Genomic DNA, 17,960 nt, shown 5'->3' on the forward strand with positions numbered 1-17,960 from the left:
CCTCCATCCAGGTGACGAAGCAGCATCCATCTTGCTCCGATTTCTTGTCCAAATTCTGTACTGCGCTCACGCCCACGCTGGCGGGCAGGAGAGGATTGCCCCCCACCCCACCTGGTTGACCGGCTCTCCCAGGCCTGTTCACGGCGGGTCTTCCCTTCTGCCTAGTCTGGCGGCCACTCCCGCGCAGGGGAGACCCTCTGGGGGTACGGGGTCTGTTTCTGCTCCCCTCCCCATCAGCTCCGAGGATCTGCCGGTTGGCCAGCACCTCACGCCTCCCGGAACTCGCCAGCCGGCCTATCGTCGGAGACGTGGCCTCCTCACTGTTTCCTCCGAGTGCGCCCTGGGATCGTCTCTTCCACATTTGCTTGTACGATGGGAACTCCTCACCCGAAGACCCACTTGTGAGGACGGGAGTCACGCCTGCCCATGACTCATATGGAGGCCGGTACTTGCATCTCTGCTCACAACCAGGTCATGCGGACACTGAGCGCGCCCACCACGAGGCCGTCTCCTCGAGGCCCACAGGGAGGGGCGCGCTCCAGACACCCTGCTCCGGGCCTCGCTGGGCGGGCCTGCCGCTCTGACACACAGGCCCCTGCAGGTCTCCTGCCTGCTCTCTGGTCCCTGGCCACCCGTCCGCACCCAACGGGCATGGGAAGTCCTCTTGCCAGTGACAAGCAAACCAGACCCCTTTGGGACATCTACTCAGAAGACAAGCAACTCTCAAATCTAACTTAAGGCATCCATGTCTAAACTGCACTGTCACATGTAGCGAGGAAACATACAGATGTCCAGTGAAACCTGAATTTCAGATAAACAGCTAATAATTGGGGGCGGGGGTGGGAAAGTATATCCAAAGTATTGCACGGGGCTGCTCTTACAGGTATTTGGGGGTTTGTCTAAATCGCATGCGGCCTCCTATACTCGCCCTGAAAGACGCCTCGAATCTGAAAACCCTCACAGTGAGAGCGAGGTCTCATGTTCCTACGTGGAACGCCCAGAGCCAAGAGAACGTACTTTTTAAAGCTCAGAAAGAATCCTGTTACCCCGAGAAGCCAAGAAGGCGGTAATAACAGGGGAAATGGTGGCGTTTATAAACTAAAGCTCCAGCGCAGGGTCTGCAGCAGAAGCCGAGCCCAGAGCATGAGATGGCTCCTGCCGCCCGGGAGTCAGTCCGAACGTCTGAATGTCTGTCCGCCCTTCGGGGGCACCTTCCCTGGACACAGGGGCAGGAGCAGCAGCTGGTCTCTGTGCCACTTGGTCTCCACTCGAGGGCCAGCGTTTAGGGCCACTTTCTGTTGGAGGGGAGGGCCAGGACGGCGAGAGGTGGGGACCGGGGGGAACATGAGGGTCCCTCTCTGAAGGTGGCAGTCCGCGGCTCATGCTTCTTTACACCCGAGCCCGACATGGCCGTGCGGTCACCCCCGGGGAAGGGGCAGCCCGAAGCCCGGTGATTGAAGCTGTGAGGGTCTCTCCACGCTGCAGGGCTTGGCCCCCCAACCCACGGGGCTTTACAAATATTTTCCGAAGGCGCGCGTCCAACGTTCGGGGCAGGAACAGGGCTTCCAAAAGAGGACGAGGAGGAGCCTCGCGGGCGGCCTGGGATGGTGATCTCATTCGATCTGCACTCAGCCCAGCGAGGGCGGGGGGCCTGCGGGGTGGCCTCAGCCAGAGCCCCGTCCTTGGGCCTCTGTGGGGCCCCAGCAGGGGCGGGTGGGGCGGGGCTGGCTGTCCAGCTCAGCAGTTGCTCCTCCAGAGTGTTCCTCGCGGCCACACCCCAGGGCCTGCAGGAATGTCCTGGCCGGCTCCAGGCGAGAGGCCTCCACCGACCCGCTGGCTCCTCTCCGGCTCCTCTCGGCCCCTCCGGCCCCTCCCGCCCCTCCCGGAGCGCCTCCAGCCCCAGGAACGCGCCCTCTGCCCTGCGCAGCCCCACGCTCACCTCCAACCAGGGGGCAGGTGCTCCCTTCCCGGGCTCCACTGAGGAAGAACCTGCATGTTCTGTGTGTGTGTTTCTTTTATTTTTTGTTTTTGTTACTCCTCACCTGAGGACACTTTTCCCATTGATTTTTAGAGGGGGTAGAAGGGGGGGGGGAGACATATCAATGGGAGAGAGACACATCGATGGTTGCCTCCCACATGTACCCCGACAGGGCTGAGGATCGACCTGCAACCTGGATGCGTGGCCTTGACCCAGAATCAAACCCATGGCCCCTTGGTGCTCGGGCGATGCTCTAGCCACTGTGCCACACCGGCCAGCGCCGAGCCTGACTCTTCACGATCAACCGTGAGCGACTCCAGCCGGGTCTGGACTCTGGCGGATCCTGAGGGAGCACCGTTTGCTCCCCCGGATGTGCCTTTTGGGGTGCTGACTGTTGTATGCTGGTTATTTTGAGAAACAAAAGACGCAAGAAAAACACAAAACCAAACCCTGGTGCTTCCCGCCACTGCCTGACAGAATTCGGACGGGAGCCTGCGCAGGGCAGCTGCCTCACAGGCACCGCGCCCACGGGGACCAGTGTGAGGGGCAGGGAGGGCCCGTCGAGGAACCCGGGGTCGAAGTCCTGTGTCCCACTGTCAAGGGTGGCCCAGCAAACATTTCTTTACCAAACAGTTGCCTTTCTACCTCCACGCGAACCGCCTTCCTGCCTCCTGAAGTCCCCAGCCGCCCCCGACCTCCTTCGCTCAGGGGGCACGGAGGCCTCGACTGCCCGGGAGGTGTCCTCGGGCCCCCTTTTCTTACGAAACCCACGTGCACGTATGTAACACATTTGGTCATGTTCTCCGGTTTCTCTGTCTCATGTTGATGTGGTGGTCAGTCCAGGCGGAAGAACTTAGAAGGGAAGGAAGCAAACTGAGAAGGTGTCTGAAATGCAGACGCAGGCCCGGCTGGTGTGGCTCAGTGGTTGAGTGTTGAGCTATGAACCAGGAGGTCAAGGTTCGATTCCTGGTCAGGGCACATGCCGGGGTTGCGAGCTGGATCCCCAATAGGGGATGTGCAAGAGGCAGCCGATCCACGATGCTCTCTCATCATTGATGTTCCTCTCTCTCTCCTTCTCTCTCTCTCTCTCCCTCTCCCTTTTTCTCTGAAATCAATTAAAAGAACATATTTTTTTTAAAGTGGAATCTTCATGATCTGGAATGCCCTCTGCCCTGCCCTCCATGCACACCATCCCTTCCTCCTCAAGGCTTAGCCCCAAACCGCCTCCTTCTGGAGCTTCCTGTAACAGCCCCGAGGAAAACGGGCTCCTCCTCCCTCATCTTGATTTAACTCAAGGTGGGGACGAAGGAGGGCCAGCTCACCAGCGGGGCCCCCTTGGATGTGGGGCAGAGACGTCTCTGCTTCTGGGTGAGGCGGGGAGGGCGAGGCTGGAGTGGAAGGAATGCCACGGAACGCTGTCCCCAGGACAGGCCCACCCCGCCAGCGCCTGCAGCGGGACAAGGGCAGCTGTCCACCGCTCGGCTGGCAGCTGGCACCCGTATCCGGTGGCAAGCAGGGCACCTAATAAATCTGCCCACACCAACTGCCGAACCTGCTCGAGACCAAAGAAGGTCTGCTGAGCAGGGTGAGCAGTTCTTGATCCAAAAATTGAAGCAATGCAGCTTCAGAGAGCAGCTGGGAATTCAACGCGACAGGAATGCAACAGTCAGCATAGCAACTGCTGGGTAACAAATGGGAATGCCGGGCCGAAGGCCAGACCCTGGGGGCCCATCCCCGATTCCCACCTGCTGGTTTGTCCTGGGACGGTGGGCAGCTCCCGACACCTCTGCACTTCCAGGGGCAGGACAGCGGCTGGGCAGTGGGTCTGAGGAGCAAATGGAAAGGATGTCAGTGAAGGGCTCGTCCGGTGATGTGAATGGCCACATGTTCTGTAAACAGAAGGCACTCACCACAGGGGCAGGACGTCGGTCACAGAGGCAGTGTCCTCAGCCCTGCCTGGCACACGATCCACACAGGGACCTACACAGAGGCACAGAAGACCGTCACAACCCTTGGCCACGCTGCTAAGATCAATAAAGACCAAAGCCACAGAGGCCCGAAACGTCTTCAACTGCGTGGACGCTCCGCCTAAACCTCTGTGCTAAAATCTTAATGTGGGTCAACTTTAACTTCTACAGGTTCCCCAAGCCACCCGCCCACCCACCAATGATGAGAACATGGGGCTGTGGGGCCATCCAGGGACCCCCCACTGAGGATGCTGTTAAAATGAAGCATGAAGAGCTCTCCCAGCCTCCCCCCCACAGCCCCCCAACAGCTGCCGTGGCAAATCCCACGGTGAGGCCCACTGAGGGGAACCCCCAGGCCACAGACTCCCTCGTCAGCTCTGTGCGAAGAAAACACTGGTAGCTGACGGAGAACACCAGCTCCCAACGAGGTCGAGCGCAGCCGCACAACTCCCAGCGGCCTCTCGACGCTGCCCCACTTCGCTTGCCCCGCGATCGCCACGGCGGCCATGCTCGCTCGGCACACACGCGTCCCTCCCAGCACCCCAGGCCCCTCCCAGCAGACACAGAAGCCCAACCCCCCCCCCCCCCCCCAAGACGGGACCCCGGCGGCACGGGCAGGACGCAGAGTGGCCGGAGAGCTTGGGCCCGTTCTTGCCCTCGGGCTCGGCCCACTTCCCCGGGCAGGTGGCCCAGGTGACTTCAGGCCGCGGCGAGGCCGGGGGGGGGGGGGGGGGGCTGCCCCACCCACCTGCTGCCCCATGTCGCTCTGCTCCCAACTCCACCCTGACCCTCCCGGGCGGGCTCCTCTCCAGCTCCTGCGAGGAAAAAATCGACTCTTCAGTGCTTCAGGTTTCTAACTACACCCAGGGCTTCAGGAGGGATGTAACTTCCTGGGAGAGGAACAGGCCAACCGAAAACTCAGATCGAGGAATTGGTGACTCACAACCAAGAGCCGCAGAGCGGGGGTAGCTGTCACTCCAGGAGACGAGGGCCTGGACGCTCGAGGTGGGAAACACCAACCAGCCCCAGTCGCCCGCCCCGTTCCCCGGGGGGCTGTCTCAGGAGCCCCGGAGGGAGGACAGGAGCCCACAGGCCACGCTGGCGAGGCCCGCACTCGGAGACCTGGTCACAGGCACGCCGCGCCGTCGAGGCCGCGTGTCCTGAGCCCTCTCGCTCCATGGGAGGCGGCAGGCCTCGCAAGGTCACTGACATGGGCTGGAGGCTGGGCCCGTGGCTCCTGTCGACAGCGAAAGCTGGTGTAAACTGTGTGATGGGTGGCTGTGGTCTGACGGGCTTCCCGACGTCTGGAGGACGGCAGGGGCGGGAGACGGGGGCCACTTGAGATTTTCCAGGCTTTCTCGCCAGACAGGCCTCCCGCAGCCTGTTCTCCCCACCCGGCGGGCCCTGCCCAGGTGCCCGGTGCCCCCAGTTCCCCTCCCTCCATGAGTCCACTCGGCCCCGGGCAACTGCCCGGACCGCACGATTGGATCGAGGGAAACAGAGGAGCCGAGGCAGTTCTGTGCCGCCTGTTCACGGAGCGCGTCCACACCAGCCCCACGACAGGGCCCTTCCTTGTCCTTCCCTCCTGACCCCCGACCAGGCTCCGGGAGCAGCCCTTTAGGGTCCGTCAACCAGAGGAGGGAGGCCCAGGGTCCATCTGCCCCCGAGACCCCGCTCCCTGGTGTAAAGGAAAATGCCTCGAGCCCAGAACACCCACACGTGTTACAGAAGGTCCGCTCACTGGAATCAGCCGCAAGCAGCCCTCAGCCAGCGGTGCCAGTGGCCGACCTCCCTCCCGCAACGCCCCATGGGAGAGCGGCTGCTGCTCCATTCAGCTCTCTTAGCTCCCCGGCAAACCACGCCAGGTAAGGGGCCGGCTCAAAGCCGCGTGCTCCCCGTGCCCGCTCCCCCCCGCGCCCCGAGGTGAGCGCAGCGGCAGCAGAAGCGACCGCCCCACAGACTGTGAAGGACACGGAGTCTGGCGGCAAGGTCCCTTTGTCCCAGGAGGGGTGTGTAAGGTGAACAAGGAAAGAACGACAGAATCACTCTGCAAAGAGAAAGAAAGAAAACGGCACACCACACACACACACACACACCAGCGAGAGACGCTGGGAATGGTGTTCATTTCCACAGACTGATCCCAAATCGCCTGTGAGGGATGATGTCACCCCCCAGCTACTCAGGGCGCTGCCAAAACGTTGGCGGAATCCAGATGTCGGGGCTCCCAGCACAAAACCCACAGCTGCATGCAATCAGCAGAGCATCTCCTCCGAGGCTGAGCCCGCCCCCCCCCCCCCCCCCAAGAAGAGGAGAGGAGCCCGTCCAGGGAGGCCGCCTTGGCCCCGGGCCACGCAGGAGACGCCTTCGAGCAATCGCGGCTCTGAAACGGCCCTTGGAAAACTTCTGAAAAAAACTCAAGGGTTAGACAGCCCCAAGCTGTGCTGACGTGGCCACCGAGCAGCCACGGGCGTCAAGGAATGAGCGTGGCTGAGTTCCAATAAAACTTTATTTACAAAAGCGGGCGGGGGGCTGGCAGGGGCACACAGGCCGCATTCTGCCAGGGCCCGAGCGAGGGGCCAGTTCCCGGCTGAAGGCCCCGGATCGGAACCTGACCCGGAGCCAACAGCAACAGCGTGCGGAACCCTGGGGCGGGGCGGGGCTTCTGCAACGAGCCCCCGGGGGACGGGGAGATAGACTCCATTCTGCAGGAATGTGGGGTCCCGCGCCCACCTGGCAGCCCGGCCTGCGGAGGCGGGCAGGGTCCCAAGGACCGTTTCTAGGACGTTTTTGCTTCTGGAAAGGAGTGGACACGTTTCCAGTTCTGAAAGCGGGGGCGGGCGGGGGAGAATTCTAAAAGTAAAAGTAAATATTTGAAGGCGTGTTTGGGAATCCGCAGGCCCGGCGTGGGCTCCCCGTTCTGCCGGCGGGGCCTGGGCTGTGTCTTTCCCAGCTCCTGCGCTCTCTCTCGGGAGGATAATGAATGTGGCTTTTCTTCACCGCCGCTCCCAGGCGCGCCTAATCCCGCGGCGGGACCCCGGGGGCGCCCTGCGGTTGGGGGTGAGGAGCGGCTCGGGCGGGCGCAGGGAGATAGCGGGGTCCCGCGGGCGCTCGGCCGAGCCCAGCCGGCCGGCTCTGGGCAGGGGGTGGCCTCTGCCCTGACATGAGCAATGGAAAAAACCTCTCAGCTCGGGGCCTTTCGGATTTTAAAATTGCAGGCGAGGGCTGCGGGCCTCTATTTATAACTCCCCTCCCCCGCCGCCATCTCCCGTTTCTACTTGACGAAAACCCAGACTCCTCCCCAGCTGGGCCCCTGCGGGAGCCCTGCCCGGTCCTGCCTGGGCGCCACCCCGGCTCGGGGCACTCCCCGGGGAGGCCTCCCTGACCTCCTGGCCCAGCTCGGCCACGCGCTCCCGCCGCCCTGTTGTATCTGCTTCAGAGTTACGATCCGCTCCCAGCGACCTCACTCGCCAGTTGTCCCTGTCAGCCTCGCACAGGACACACGAGCCCCAGGAATCTGTCTGCGGCGCAGAGCGGCCTCCCTGGCCCCGGCCTCGTCTGGCACCTGGCGGCGCTCACTCAAACCCCGGCCTGGGGGCGGCCACCCACCCGCCCCGGGACCAGGCGCCGGCCCGCAGGGCGGCCCGTCCCGAGGCCCCCACCCCAGCCCGCCCGCCGCGAACGCTCTTCCACCACCAGCAGGGACACTGGGGGGACAGGCAGGGCCAGGGCTCCCCCAGGCCCCAGAACAAAGGCCCCTCCTCACGAAGCCGCCCAGGCGAGGAAGTGGCCGGCCCCTCCCCCGCGCCAGCCCGCCGGCTCCGGCTCCGCGGCAGAAAAAACAGGGTAATTTCATGCTGCACCAATTTTGGTGCTTCTGGGCCCATGAAAAACGGCACACGTCAGGGAGGCCCGGCCCGGCCCGGCCCGGCCCGGCCGCAGCCATCGGGGCGCAGCGAGGCGGAGCACCGCGCGGAGGGGCCTGGGGAGCGCGCTCCTCCGAAAACTTGGAGATAAATCTAACCGCGCGGAGCCGGCGCGGGACGGCCCGTAAATCATCCCCTTTTCTGAGAACCTCTGGAACTCTCGTCTAATTTTCCAGGAACGAGTGCGAGGCTGCCAAGGCCGCGGGGGTTTGAACAAGCGCGAGGCAGCGCCTTCGGGAGCCCTGGCGGCGTGGCCGGGCCCGTCCCCCGTGACACAGGATCCCTGGGAACGGCCGCCATGTGTCCCCAGCTGCTGGGCTCCCCAAGGGCGGCCCCGAGCCGCTGGGGCGGCCGCAGCAGCTGCCACGTCCATCAAGCGGGCGCTGGCGCTCGCCGCGTTCCTGCCATCTCCGGGCGGGCGGGCGGGCGGGCGGGCGGACAGGCAGGAAACCGAGACGCCAGGGGGAGGGAGGGGGCACAGAGAGGGCCTCTGTCCCGGCCCGCCCTGAGGGGTGCTGTGGCAGCTGCAGAGACGCCGCTGACTTTCAGGAGGGCTCCCCCGTCGGTCCCCAGTGCCGGGCAGCGGGCGGGGAGGGGCCCTCGGGGCCCACGCCACCCGTCCGGGCCCAGCGGCCGCACAGAGTCGGACCGGGCCGCGGGCGCAGCAGGGCTGAGCGGCCGCTGGGCGAGTGGCCGCGGCCTCTTTAAGAGCGAGGCAGGGATCACCCAGGAGGCAGAGGGCCGCGCCCGGGCAGGGCTCACCCGCTCCACCGGCCGTGAGTCACCGCACACGTCACGGGTCTGCTAAGGTTTTCGCCCTCTTTTCTGGCATGAAACCCACTTTGGCTCCGTCTCAAGTTCAGTGATTACAATGAACAGTCTTCCTAATCTTCGGCCTTTCTTCGAAGGTTTGTTTCACTTTGACACCAAATAAATGACAAAGGCCTCCGCCCGCCCGGGGTGCCAGAGGACATGCTCGTCCGGAGGCGGCACAGGCCGGGCGGGAAAGCAGGTCCCACCGCGTGCAGACCGGGCCGGGGCAGAGCACGGGGCCTTCACACGGGGCTCCTGCCAAACGGGGAGCCCCAGGGAGAGGCGCCACGTCCTCGGGGCGGGAAGGGCTGAGCAGCGACCCTGAGGTTCCCGGGTCCGGTCCAGGCCCCAGGGCCCCAGGGCCCTCTCCCGACGCGCCCGCTGCCCCGCACAGTGACACCCAGGCGCCATCGCCTTCCGGAGGCGCGGGAGCCTCAAAGATCACCCCTGCCCAGCAGCCCGTGCAGAAGAGCGGGGAACACTGGAGGGGCAGAGGGGAGCTGGGCCCCACAGAGCCCCCCGACGTCCCGGGCGGGACACGAGCCGTCTGGAGAGCCAGCCCCAGGGCCGAGGCAGGCAACATGGCCCACGAAGGTTCCAAGCTTGCCCTGCCAGGCCCCGCCCGCGATGGCGGACTGGGGGCGGGGCGGGGCGGGGGCGCGTTCTGCCTCCGGGCACGGAGGGCGCCTCCAAAGTGAGCTTCTCCCACACGCTCCCTTCACCGTCGCAGCGGAAGTCGGAGTTTCCTCGTCACACGTGGGTGGGCCCACCCGGGAGAGAGGAACCCGCGGTGACCACCTCTCACTGCCCTCAACGGTCCCTCTCGCTCAGAGACCGCCCGGGCCTGAGCGCCCCTTCGGGGCAGGAACAGAGCGGGGCATCCTCCTCACGACCAACTCCGGACGCGGGCCCGGCCCGCGAGGCTTCCTCCGCCCGCCCACCGCTGCCCGCCGCCCTGCGCCCACCCTGCTCTCCCTCACTCACTGCCCCTCGCCGCCCTGCGACGTCCGGCCCCCGCCTGGGTCTCACGCCCGCTGAGCAAAGGGTGTGCTCACTGGTCGCGGGGTGTCTGTGCCCAGGCCCCAAGCCCGACATGCGTAAGGCCAAGGAGCAGCTACCGCCCCCGCCCCCACGGACAGGCTGCACCAGGGGGTCCTGGGGGGTGCATGCCGCCTGGGGAAGCCCGGAGAACACACAACAGCTCCTATGGGCCACCCGCCAGGGCTGGGCCCCGAGGCAGGGCCGCTGCCTCCTCCGCGCTGCCTCCGCGCTGCCTCAGGGGAGCCCAGGGACGGCCAGGTGTCTGGGGTTCAGGGCACCGTCACCCCTGCGGCTGGTTTCAGGGGAGCCAGGACAGTGAGGGGTGACAAGCCCCACCTCAATAGGGGACAGGGAGGGACATGGGCTCAGACACTCCTTCCTGTTCTCCCCTCGAGGGCGTGGGAGGGTTGATTCCCCGCAGTCAGTCGCTTCACTACAAAAAAGAAAAGAAAAATTCAGAAAGCGGGCCGTCTCTCTCAATGGCAGAGCGTCCATCGGGAAGAAAGGAGACGCCAGAAAACCCCGGAGGGAAGAAGCGGCCCAAGACCACGGGGACTGCCCGCTGGGAGCCGGCCCGTCGGACTGGGGCTGCAGAACACTAAATCCGGGGCGCCGGCCAGCGGCGCCGAGAATAGCCGGAGAGAGGGCCGAGCGCGGTGAGTGGTCACACAAGGTCACGGCCGCTCGGACGCAGCGAGCAGGGTCAGCTCGCAGGGAGCCAGCGTCGCCCCAGGAAGGCCAGGACCGCCGACGGGCTGCTCGCACTGCGGCCCTCTGAGCGAGGGGAGGCTCCCGGCAGCTCCCGGCTGGCGTGAGCGGGACTCAAGCCTCCCAGAGGAAAAGGGGGCTCCCACGCCCCGCGAGGGACAGGAATTCCACCCGTGGAGGCGGCAGCACACCCCAGACAGGCCCGGGGCGCGGGGACCGTGCGCCCCACAAAAATCACGTCGAAGCCGAGGACGCGGTGCTTCGGAAGGTGGCTGTATCGGGAGGGAGGGCCTTTAGCCTCTGACCCTCACCCGAGGACGTTTCTTCATTGGTTCTAGAGGGAGAGGCGGGGAGGGGAACACTGATGTGAGAGAGACATCACGGGCTGGTCGCCTCCTGCTCGGCCCTGACTGGGAATTGAACCCGCGACCCTTTGGTGTATGGGACGACGCTCTAACCACTGAGCCCACAACCCAGGGCTGCAGGTAGGGTCTTTAAAGGGGTGACTGAGTTAAAAGGAGGTCACTAGAGGAGAGCGGGACACACACACACACCGAGGGCAGACCCGGGCGGGGGGCAGGGGGGCCCCCGGGGAGAAGGCGGCGGCCTTCACGCCAAGGGGAGAGGCCTCAGGGGAGGGCGGGGACACCTGGACCCCTGACTCCTGGCCTTCAGAGTTGTGGGGTGATACCGTTTTAAGGCCCCCATTCTGCAGGACTGCCGTGGCCCCAGAAAAACGAACACAGACCAAAACTATGAAAACCCTGCTAGACTGGGGGCTGTGGGGGCTGACAGGGACGGAAGCACCCCCATCTGGAACGGTCACCACCCGGCCTCGAAGTCATCTGCGTGTGTCTCCCCGGGGTCCTTCAGTCCCCACTGTGAACCCCAACAAAGGAGCCTGCAAGGGGCACTCGGCTGGGGGGCTGGGGAGCCAGGGAGCAGGCAGAGAGGCCGCAGAGCTCGGGCGCACCTCCCCCGCCGGACTGGGGCTGGTCGGCTCGGCTGGCCCCCCGCCCCCCGCCCAGGCCAGCCCCCAGGCCTTGAAACTTCTCTGGCCTGTGCGTCACCCTTGCCCCTGTGACAGTGAGTGTCATGTGTCAACTTGTCTGCTCGGAGCCAGGCCTGTAACCCAACACCGCGCGGGGGGTTGCTGGAAGGAATGCCGGGGAAGTAAGTGGTTAAGGTCTGCTCGGGGCTGGAAGGCAGGCCAACCCCTCCCCGCCGGGGGCCCCTCCGAGGCAGGGAAGGGCCTGGGGAGCGAAAGCTGAGGTTTCCGGGAAAAGGAGCACGGGGCCTCCAGAGGCGGCAGGCCCCCGCCCGCCCGCCGCCCGCTCGCCGGCTGGCCTGCCCTGCGGATTTCAGACTTGCCAGCCCCCAGCCGCTGGAGCCAACTCCTTACAATAAGTCTCTTTATATAAACACGTACAGGTTCTGCTTCACTGAGAGCCCTGACGGATCCACCCAGCCCACGGCCGTGCGGTCCCAGGGCCGCGTGGGACGCCTCCCGGGCCTCCCGCACCCGCAGGCTCCGGACGGACATGTGGCCTGATGGCTCTGCACGGGCCTCCGGCCAGCGCCTTCGCCCCACACCCTCCCACCGTCGCCCCTGAATACAGCCTTGCTTTCCTGGGGATGCTGACCGGCCCCTGGGGGAGGGCCAGCCAGAGAACAGCTCCCCCTCGCCCCCTCCCCCCCAGGACCCACTCTCGCCCCCTCCCCCGCCGGTCCCGCCCACACCCCCTGCTGCTGGCATGTCCGCCCCCCTCTGGGCCCCTCTCTCCCTCCCTGCATGTACGGCTTGCCCTCAGGACCCCCGGCGCCTGCACCACCGTAAGGAAACGTACTGTTAGGACCCCCGGCCGTTTCAAATGTAAGGGGCGTTCAGCTCCCGAAGGTATTTACACAGGCCGATTTTACTGCCCACATATCACCTCTGAAAGTATTTGCCCAACGAAATTTTTTTCTCAGCCAGAAAAAATAGACAGCTCCTAGGCCCGGCTGGGTCGGCTTCTAGAGAACAAGCAGACTACAGTGCGACAGGGCGACCGCCGGGGCTGCCCAGGCCTCGAACGACACGACACTCACTCCGTGGCCGTGGGGAGAGGTGCAAGCCCCCCCCCCCCCCCCCCCGGACCGGGAGCGAGGCAGGATGCTTGCTCTTGCCACGTCTGTCGGTGCGACGTGGAATGGCAAGTTCTAGGCAGAGAAACCAGGAAAGAAAAACGAATAAAGAGCCTCCAGATTGGAGAGGAAAAATGAAAAGTCTCTCTGTCCACAGAGGACATGATTTTACCGTAGGAAACTCTTAGAATAACACACACACAGAGCTAATAAATACATTCAGCAAAGTTCCAGGATCAAAAAGCAACAGGCAAAATCAGTGGGGTTTCTATACGCAAACAAAAAAATTTGAAAAGGAGATTAGAAAAGAATTCCAAGAAAAAGAAAAAGGAGAGGGAGAACCTCTGGACACAGACAACTGCATGGCGATGGCGGGTGGAGGGGGTGGTGGCGGTGGCGGCGGAGAGGCCACCGCGGGGAAACGGTAATGGGAAAAAAGTTAAACAAACGACGTTTTTAAAAAGTTTTTCAGAGAGCAACAAGAATAATAAAATATTTTTAAAAAATTAATCAAGGAGGCAGAAGACGTGAGCACGGAAAACTAAAAAACGCTGCGGTCAGACTGTACAGAGGACATAAGTAGGGGAGGCACTGCGGGCTCAACACTTCACACTGTGATGATGATAACCCTATCCAGAGCGCCCCACGGACTCAGGGCAGCCCCCGGAGAACTGGAGACGCACACGGGGAACAACGCGGGCGGGGGGGGGGGGGCTCTCCCCTGATGCCATAAACACAGGCCTGCGTGGGGCCCGGGGAGCCGAATGAATTTTGGAAAGGCTCCATCTATTCCCGCACTAGACACCAGTGGGGTTTGGATGGGGATCTGTACATACTTGTTTCCATAAAATGCTGAGAAGAAAACACGGGGGGGGGAAATTCATGACATTGGACATGACAACCATCTCCAAGATGTTTTAGCACAGAACAGGGAACGAGAGGAGAAAAAACCAACAAGGATCAACTGGAATTCACCACAATTAAAAACTTGTGTGCATCAAAGGACACAATTGAGAGTGTGAAAATATTACCCACAGAAAGGGGTAAGAGTTGCACAGCTAGTAAGGGATTCATATCCAGAATATATAAAGAACTCCTGCAACTCAACGACAAAAAGACACACAACAAAATCCAAAAAAGCGCAAAGGACTTCACCAGACATTTCTCCGAAGGGAATGAGCACGTGCCAAGGTGGTGAAGATGGCGCGTCGTGAGGGAAATGCCAATGAGACCACCAGCACGGAGCCCGGAGCGCCGGCGTGGGGAGGCGGGAGAAGCCGGGCCCCTCGTGCGCTGCTGGTGAGGACACGATGGCGCAGCTGCCATGGAGAGCGGTGTGCAGGCACCTCCAAACATTCAACGCAGAGTTCCCATCGGCTCTGGCAGTCCTGTTTCTAGGGACAGACCCCAAGGAGCTGGAAGCAGGGTTCAAACCCGTATCTATGCACCACGTTCATGCCAGCGCCATTCACACCAGCCGAAAGGCGGGAGCCACCGCGCGCCCATCGACAGATGAACGCATAAGACCCATGCCGTCTACACACACCATGGCATATGATTCAACCTCGTACAGAGTCACAGGCTGACACGCGACAGCACGGATGAACCCTAAGGACATCACCCTGAGCGACATCGGTCGGTCACAAAGGGACGAGTTGGCTCTCACTTACCTGAGGTCCCTAATGCAGGGAAAGTCACAGAGACAAAAAATAGAATCAAAGGGGGTTGTTTCATGTGCAGAAAATTTCTCTCGGGGATGATAAAATAGTGAATGTACGCTTATAATTTTAAAAATATCAAAAAGACTGGCTATCTGGTGAGCTCCCGTCGATGAAATTAACAAATATATATATATTTTTTTAATACAACCGTGAGACTCGGCGGACTTTCCTGCCATGCTAACGCCTGGGAGATAGATAAAGCAGTCATCCCAAATAGCCCAGGCCTTTTAAAAATAGCACACCCTCCCGTTCTCTGGTTGTACTCGGGCCATCTCGGGGAATGTGCTCACGGCTTCCCCATGTCTGTGTATCTGGACCAGCCGGGCCCTGTCCGGGTCCTGTGTCTTCAGGGAGCCCAGCTGTCTGGGAGCCCTCCCTCGACGATCTGGCCGCCAGAACCCAACCGAGAGAGAAGCTCTGCTGCTATCCGGGCCCTGGCAAACCCTCCCCGTCCTGCACCAACCTTCCTCCAACACCCGCTCACAGCACCGCAGCACCGATGCGGTGACGGTGACGACCCTGCAGAAGTTCCTGTCTGAAGGGTCAGCTGACTTATCGAAAAACGATGCCCCCGGGACAGGCCCCGGGAGAAGCTTCCCTTCGACAGAGAGAGACCTTCTCGAGGGAGCTGTGGGGTGACCATGAGCCTGTGCCCATGAGATGGTCTTCTCTCCCTGCGGTGATGGGCTCCCTGCCAAGTTCAGGGGGCCGGGTTGGTGTCCCCGGTCCTTGTGCTTGTGAGGGCGAGTCTGCCTTTGCAAGACGCCATGATACATGACGTACCGGAGTCTGCCCATTTTAACTGAGTTTTGAGCGTATGAGAAAAAATTAATAATTTCCACAGTCACTGGCACCTTTTCCCTTATTAGACTCGAGGGCAGAAAATTAGCTCCAGCAAAGTCAAAAGTGAGCCGATTCTACAGTCAACATCTTTCTTAACAAGGTCAATGCTTATACTTCTGGATCCAGCAGCGGCCCTGGACCGTGCGCCTTTGTTCTCATTTCATGTTTGTTGATTTGTTTCCAATTTAAGGGCAATGTGTACTAGGGGAGCTAAGGGGACCCCTGTAAACCGGGGAAATGGCGCGCTGCTCACCGAGATGCGGGCGACCACGGGGACAGCAGATGACACGCGTGCGCCTGGTGCATCACGCCCTCCGGGGGATGCGAACGGCCATTCAGGACCCTGGAGGGAGAGCTGTGACCGGCCAGCGCACCGATGGGTCCCTGCACCCACCTCCTGACCACAGGTGAGGGCACAGCCGCCTACTCTGAGAGTCCCTCTTCCGTTCTAGCTCCCAGCAAAACACGCTTTTGTGACCTAACTTGATGTCAAGGGGTGACCATGGGTCGTGACCCACATTTGGAAACAAGGTCTGGTGTGGGTCTGTGGCTGGTGCCCGGTCTCCGGCCAGCCCCTGCACACCCACACACGGCTGCGCAGGGCCAGGGCCACAGCCCACCTCGCTCCCCTCCCTGGCCGAGGGCCGCCCCACACGTGGCACACCTGAGTCTTCATGCCCACCGCCTCCTCCCATCCTAGGAAAACCCGCTAATCTGCTTGAGGCCACCACACCCAGGACCACGCTGCGCGCACGGACCCTTCCCGTTTCCATCAACCAGAAATCCAACAGGCGCTCAGCTCTGCCGGGACACGCGAGGACATTTCCTTAGGAAACTGACGTGGCTCTCTCCGGAACGTCCATCATCCTCCCTCCTCCCTCCCCCAGACGCTGTGCCCACACGCTGGGCACGGACGGCCCGCACACCCGCTGTTCCGACCTGACAGCCCACGCAGCGTCGGCTCAGTGCCTGCCCTCTGCTTCGCAGCCAATGCCGGGATGTGCGGTCTCCCACCTCACGTGTGAGGTAGTGACCGCCCCCTCTTGTTCAAGGACTCACCTGGCTCCCAGCCACAGCCAGAACGGCACACAGTAGGCATTCAAGAGGGATCGGCAAACTAACAAGACGAGTGAGTCTAACTGTTGATGAGGTGAAATAATAAAATTTAGTTTAGAAGTTAAATATTTCATCACCTGTTGAGGGCATGATGCTGTCCACACCTTAGTGCTGTGTGCAGGGCAAGCACAGGGCGGGCACAGCGGGTTGACAGTTGTGAGTGACACGCCTTTGAGTCGATAAAGCCAATGTCAGAACCATAACCCGCACGCCTTTTTCCACACGCACAACTGTCAGCCTACTTTAGCCCCACCCTGTCTATTTCGATATTAAGTGAAAAAAATATTTTAAAAAGACATCAAAAAAATGAAAATTAAAAAAATAAAGAAGGAGAGAAGCTTCAAGTCTTAAAATAAATCATTGTAGGATTTTAAAATAAAGGCTGCGGTATCTTCCATGAAAGACAGGGACCCCGGTCTTTATTGGGAAATGTATAATTGAGTAAATTCCATGATATATTAACACAATCACTTGTTGAATTGGAAACAGAATATCTGCATTCTAAATCACAACGAAGGGATAAAGGGAAATTAATACTTTCAACATCAAAAGGAAATGGAAACCAGACAGACGAAGGGGCCTTCCCAGGCGAAACAATGGATCCCGGAGCCGATGACATGTCGCCATAAATGTCAGCTGTTCAGGGCCCTTCTTTTCAAAATAATATTGAAAAATATTCCAATAATTAAAAAAAACAAAAACACACAAAACCAACCACCCGGGCCAACTGAACTAGCAAAGCTTTAAAAGACAGCAAGAAACACGTGAGCCGGAGACAGAGGGCAGAGCCCGAGAACAGAGCCGGACAGACCCCACCCGGGGGTGCGAGGAGGGCCAAACCCCCAACATCGCTCAAAGCACAGGACGGCAAGCCCGTATCTCCAAAAGCGCAATCCATCGATAGGGATACGCGGTTAGTGGGGAAGAGAAATAGTATTGGGCCTCTTTCACCCTCCAAACAAAGCAACCACGCAAACGCATCTTAAGTGATAAGAACGGATGTCATACTTCAAGATGGCGTTTACCTTAAAAGCAAACAAACCAACAGGAACTCGGAAGACCTCTGAGCAGAAAGCGAGAGCATTGTGTGTGGTTGGAGCTTCTGCTTATCACAAAGGGCAAAGGAAGGACTCGGGTGAGATGACGGAGCGCGCAGCCTAGCGCACACGAGACCACAGTCACGGACATGCATGAAGAGGTGGCGTTTGCAAATATCGACAAACGCCTCTGAAACTGTTATTTTAAGAAATACTGAGCTGCGAAGAAGACGCGTGCATTTTGCTCACACATGGAGCTCTCTGGAGCTCGAGAAAGCCCTGGGCCCCGCTCCAGGGCGGACCCCGCATGTCCTGGGGCTGAACAGGAAGGTCGCTCCTGTGCCAACAGGCCCCGTGCTGGAGCCAAACACAGCACGACCAGAAATTAGGAACGTATGTGCAAAAAACAATAACCAGTCAGCTACTCAAAAATTAAAAACAAGCTCTGGCCCCAATAACCGTCCAAGGAGGAAATTAGGACAAGCGTCGTCCTGGGACAGTGGAGACACAAGAGGAAACAAGAGAAGCGACAGAAGGAAAATTAATGCCTCGACCTTTGCACCGTCTGCAAAAGGAAAAAAAAAATTAAATGAATGAGACGAATCCATCCTTAACCCGGAAAGAAGGAAATCCTGTCACCGTCACAAACCTTACGGAGATCCGAGGACGGGCACAAAAGACAGATCTAC

General features: G+C 61.0%; 1 protein-coding gene across 19 annotated transcripts in view; it reads right to left on the reverse strand.

The window, feature by feature from the left end:
• GRB10 (growth factor receptor bound protein 10) overlaps positions 1 to 17,960 on the reverse strand; it is a 104,604-nt gene that overhangs the window by 52,410 nt on the left and 34,234 nt on the right. For 14 of the 19 annotated variants that reach the window (XM_036327252.1, XM_036327251.1, XM_036327249.1 and 11 more), the window contains exons 2-3: positions 3,889 to 3,958; positions 3,724 to 3,803 (exon numbers count right to left, since the gene is read on the reverse strand). The gene's annotated coding sequence lies outside the window, so the exon portion shown is untranslated. The remainder of the gene's footprint in view (positions 1 to 3,723; positions 3,804 to 3,888; positions 3,959 to 17,960) is intronic. The other 5 variants (XM_036327255.1, XM_036327253.1, XM_036327250.1 and 2 more) reach the window with 1 other exon arrangement.

Source organism: Myotis myotis, unplaced genomic scaffold (assembly GCF_014108235.1).
Source record: "Myotis myotis isolate mMyoMyo1 unplaced genomic scaffold, mMyoMyo1.p scaffold_m19_p_11, whole genome shotgun sequence".
Lineage (NCBI taxonomy): Eukaryota > Metazoa > Chordata > Mammalia > Chiroptera > Vespertilionidae > Myotis > Myotis myotis.